We start from the raw sequence: 5,894 nt of genomic DNA, 5'->3' as shown, positions 1-5,894 counted from the left end.
AATTTTCCTAATGATATGTTGCTGTAATTTAATTTTTCTTTGATTAATCACAGCGCCAACGAATTCAATTTCTTTTATAGAAATTTTCATTTTAGTCGGGGATAAGACCAAGCCTTCGCTTTCCACAATTCCCAAAAATTTTTCCAAGTGTCTTTTATGATCATCTTCATTGTTGCTGAATATGATTATATCATCAATATACACCGCTAAGAAATCTGAACAATATTTAAAACAGTTGTCCATCTTTCGTTGGAAAATTGACGGTGCATTTTTCAAGTCAAACGGCATTAGCAACCATTCATATAGGCCTGTTGGTACAGAGAATGCAGTCCATTCGATTGAATCCGGATGCATTGCTACTTGGTGAAAACCACTTTTAAAATTAAATTTGGAATAGATATTACTACTACCAATGCTTTTGATCAGGGTGTTGATCCTAGGAAGTGAATATTGATCCTTGTGCGTATTGTCATTCAGCGATCTATAGTTGAAAACCATCATTTCTTTTCCTCGTATCTCCTTCTTTGTTTTTGGGTCAATCGTCACACTTGAATGAACAATAATAGTCATTGTTCTATACCTGCTTTTGCTAGGGCGGATTACCTTCAAGTTGAGGATTGATCTTGGATGATCTTCAAATTACGCCTGCATGGCTGGTGTGACATGCTTCAAGGGTTGATCTTGGATGGTTATATCAGGATTTATAACATCTATCTTGCACACCACATTGTTTTTGGACAAATGCAGTAAAGGATTGTCACTGATATATCCATTGTTCTTCAACCTGTGAAACAAAGTTTGAAATGTTCTTGTAAAATTGTTTTCTGTTATTGACTTACATGGCTGTGGTGGTTGTAGGTCAACATAGAAATTGTAATCCATATTCAATTCTTCAATTTAGGATTGCTTGGCTTCTACCTCCACATCCAATGTTGTATTGACATGTGTAATTTCCTTGTAGAATAACCGTGTTGCCTTCTATCCTCATGCCACCATGTAAACTTCGTTTAAAGTTGCATCCAACGAGCATTTGAATACCATCTACAACTTTTATCTCCATACAGAAAATTAATGGTATTCTAAAACTATGTTTACCAATGAACATTTTGCCATCTTTTATCTTTTGCCCAGCTTCAGTGATAGAATTTACTTCACTGAATCGAACTTGATAGTTGAGCATTTCTTGTGCATCTTTAGGAATATTATTAACATTGGCACAGCATGTAGTTGCACCAGTGTCAATAATAGCCTTTAACGTAAAACGATCAACGCCCTGTATTTCGAATGTTATGTTAACATTATACAGATGATTAAATACCTTTCTGGGAGGCCTGTTTTTTTGTATCTTTGCGGCTTGACACAAGACTTTTGTTGCAGCTTCCTCCTCTAGGTATGGTGTGAGATCTTCATCATCATCTATGACCAGACTTTTTCCTTTATCATGCTTTGCCAGAGTACTTAGGTCTCCCATAAGTTTTTCTTCAAGTTCTTGTTGAATCTTTGCCTTCAACCGCTTGTTCTCCTCGGTAAAGTGATCAGCATACTTAATTAATTCATGGGTTAGCTCATCTTTTGATTGGAATTTCATCAGGACCAGTTCCTTTTTTATAGTTATGTCCAAATAAAATTTTGCACATATTGGACAAACCGTCATTTTACATATGCAGCAATGTATTCTCATCGATTGAAGCTACCTTCAATTGCCTTGTTATGTTCCCAATCGTGATGACAAATCTCCTGTGAATCGGGTAGTTGAATTTTGTACCTCCACTCGAAATCTTCTTCCTTCTTTAACATGTATCCAATCTCTTCCAACGGACAGTTCTCCAGGGCTGATTTGATATGTATTAGGGTATTAATTCCTCTTTTTCCCTCAGATATTGAACATATAGCATCAGATGATTCTTCATTCATATCAACAGATAAAATATCATAGTCATCTGACAACTCTAAATTACTGGGGATGACTGCTCTGGCCATATTTTCATTTTTTATTTTACATTCCCTTGCAAAATGCCCTTTCTTCTCCACATATATAACATCTGCATTTTGCAGTTTTTGGCTTGTTCTTGTTTTTAATAACTCGAACATGAGAATCATGGGGCTTACCTTTGTAATTTCTTGATTTTCTCAGGCCGTACCTCTTGTGATTGTTGTAATATCCTGTTACAGGTATCTTTTTACAAATTGAAAGATCTTTTATCCCCTTCTGTATGACAGCCTTCTTGCATAAATCAGATATGTATAGGTAGGTAAACCTTATTCGAGGCATTACCCCCACAGTATTACCTGGATGTTTCTTTTGAAATGTCTTCTCAATCTCCTCCCCAATAACAGGAGGCAGCTTTTTAAAAAATTTTTGGGATAATTCGCTGTCAATATACATTCGCCCAGACTTTGCAGCAAGAACTTTGTAATCATTCATATATTCAAACAATTCTTTGATCTCTTTGTATGTCAATCTCTCAAGATCTAGGTATGCTCGATTTTGCTCTTCAGTGGTACCTTGATATGGATCCTCTAACAGGATAATTTTTTGGATTTGTGAAATAACGTTCTGAGGATCATCAGCAAGCTGGATAAGCGCTTCATACTCCTGCTCATAAGCCATTCTCCTTTGGATCCAGATTTTCTTCTCAGTTTCTCCAAGAAGATTCTCAATAAACTTGACTTTAGACTTGTTATCTGCGAATTGCTTTTCATTTACCAGGCTCAGTGTGATTGACTCCCATCGAGAAATTACATCATCATATAGGGAGAAATCATCTGGTAATACCAGGATAACTCCCTTCGTGGTACTTGCTGATGGCAAATTCCACATATTCTGTCTGTAAGACTTTTTAAAATCAGAGCCCCTCGTGCGATACTCATCAGTTGATGCTATGGGATCAAATTTAGGATTATCAACAGGTGTATACATCGGAGGCCCCATCATAGCCTCTCTGGGTGGATTAGGTGTGAAGTTTGAAGAGACAGAAGCATATGCCTTATCTGCTTTCTCAGCCATATTTCTTAACATTGGGTAATCAAGGTCAGTAAGTTGGCTTTCAATGCTTGGATAGGCTATTTCAGGTAGGCTATTGGATAGGCTATTTCAGGCTGTGGACTTATTAATGAGGGACTAGGTTTAGTCTGGATAGTTATGGGAGGTGGAGTTTTGGGTACTGGCTTTGGCTGTGGTGGAGTTGGTGATAGTGGTGATGAATATTCCCATCCAGTGACCATTATAGGCTCATAATATATTTTAGGTACTGAATATTCCACCAAGTAATCATACTTGCCGCTTGGTTCACCTAGTGGCCCGACTGTTGGGTCACCATTTTGATATCGCTCCCATAGACTTTGTTGATGACTTTTCTGTCGAACACTTGTGGTTTCAGGTTTAGGGTATTACGTTCCTTCGTTTGTTCTTCATCTTTCTCCTTTTTATCTCCATCTTCCTCCCCACCACCTTCGGCATAATGATGAAAATCATTATTTAGCTGATTGAAATAAAGAAACAAGGAGAATGGATTAGCATCTTTTGGATCAGCATCTTCAGTTTCATTAGTAACTTCTTCAGCGGAGGTATCAAAGTCAGGTTCATCAATGACAGGTTCATCCAAATAAACCATCAAAGCCGTCTCCATGGTGGTATTATCTTCTACATCATCAGAAGAAACATTGGGCAGTGCTGGTGGTGCCACATATGAATATCCTGAGAAAGACAGACGTATTGATCCATCAATACGTTGACGTGTTGACAACGATCGGGGGACTTGCAATCCCACATTATCAGATGACTTTAAATTCCAATCAAGACCGCGAAGGTCATCAATAGTTTGCTTGGCGCCTGACAATGTCATGATACCATTAGATGCTAGATGATAATCAGTTATGCCATGACACCATTAAATGCATGATAATCAGTTATGCCATCTACATGATATCGAAATCCAGCATGAGAAAGCCAGCATGACTGGTGTTGGTGAGCCTTGCTACCAACGCTTTCGTGATTAAGAGATTAGATTCACCGACTTGCCAGTGTTCATAACTATGAGTAAGTACTACGAGCTCCACGTGATTAAGAAAATTATGAATAGACATCATTATGTCTGGTGTAATGTACGCTAGTTGTGTGCCATGCGTTAGATCCACTTCCATCGTTCCAATAATTAAAACATCAGAACACCATCTGGAGAACACCATCTGGTGTCTCGTAAGACTAACAGAGCATTTGTCCCGGCATCCCCTCGATGCAAAGTATGAAGTCGTATCATAATTAATCCCAGATGGATATGTTGAATTCCTTCTTGGAGCAACCTTTGAAAAAATTGTTGCCTTATAAAAGACAAATTAACTTGCGTGTTATTAGTAACTAACACGCGTTCCTCAGAATAGTGTTGATAGACACGATGATGAGTAGCAGACCATCCATTGATGATGTAATATTGAAACACTTAACCAAATTTTGGTGCTAATTGGGCTTGTAATGTTTAAAAGACATCTTAGTTTTAATTGATATTTACTTTTTTAATCCTCATGAAATTTGATTTAGCCTAAGTCACTACTAAGCCCTTAAGACCTAGGTCGTCTTAGTTAGTTTTGAAAATGTTAAGTTTTAGGTGGTCATAAATCATGATTTGAGTTTTATTTAAAAATCAAAATAAGAGTTAAATTGATTAATTATTGATTGACCAAAAGAAAATATGTTGAGATTTTCATACTTATTTTACACTGTTTTTGATGATATTGCACTTTAAAGAAGGATATTTTTTATGTTTTGTTGCAGGAATGATGAATTATAGTCATTGGAGCAAAAAGATGCAAAAACGGTGCAATTTGGAGCAAAAACGAGCAAGAATTGAAATTTTGCCCTGTCACCATTCGATAATTCTTTCGATGCTTAATCTCTTTTACAGTTTTTGCATATTTTTGAATGAGATTACACTTTAAAGGAATGTTGTTTTCATGCTTATTTTGTAGGGCTATCTGTTAGGAACACAACGCAACTGAAATGGGGCGAAACAGAGCGAAACGGTGGAGCTGCGCAGTCTGCTCGCCGACGACACCAAAACGGCGCCGACGGCGAGATTTACCCGAGAAGACCAAAAAATGACAGAAAAGCTCGTCGACAGCGCCCTCGAGCCCGCTGACGGCACGCCGAGAGGACTATGGACCGACTTTTGGCGGTTATAGGCCGAAATTCAACGTATTTGGACATTTTTTGAAATGACTCTTGTGGCAACTCTTTAAACTTCGTCCCTACACTTTAAAATAACGTATTAGAAAAAGAGGGTTATGTGTGAGAGGAATGTTAGAAAAAATGTGGAGAAAATTTAGAGTTTTTAGAATAGGAGTAGAAATGTGTAAGGAGATGTTCTAGCATTGCATGGATCAGCGGGAGATTTTGTGGGAGAGATTTTCTTCTTTCTTTCAAAGGGAAAAAACTAAGTATTGTGTTTTTGATTATCTTATGGTTTTTTGTAAACACTTATCTAGTGGATTTGCTTTGGTTAAATGAAGTTTCCGTAGTGTTTTCTTCGTGCTTTGTGATGGACTTCTCTTACTTTCTTCTTCTTCGGAAATAGTGACATGAGAAGATTATGCCATTGTTTTCATTTTACTTTTCTTTTATAATGAGTAGAATTCATGTTTAGTATTCATGTTTAGTATTCATGTTTAGTATTTTGTGATGCATGTTAGAAGCATATTTAATTATAAATGTGATGGTTTTTTACTTACGCTTTATTTACGTTACAATAAAGACCTGTTGTAGTGTTAAAATTTATTGTAATTGTTGTAATTGCATTAAGACCCGCATAATTCTCAACAAAGTAGAACCACATTCAGATTCCATAGATGGTTAAGTTCATGGGAGTTGAATACAAATAAATAGGGAAATATACTTTGAT

Source organism: Phalaenopsis equestris, unplaced genomic scaffold (assembly GCF_001263595.1).
Source record: "Phalaenopsis equestris unplaced genomic scaffold, ASM126359v1 Scaffold000250, whole genome shotgun sequence".
NCBI lineage: Eukaryota > Viridiplantae > Streptophyta > Magnoliopsida > Asparagales > Orchidaceae > Phalaenopsis > Phalaenopsis equestris.
This window is presented reverse-complemented; position numbering follows the sequence as displayed.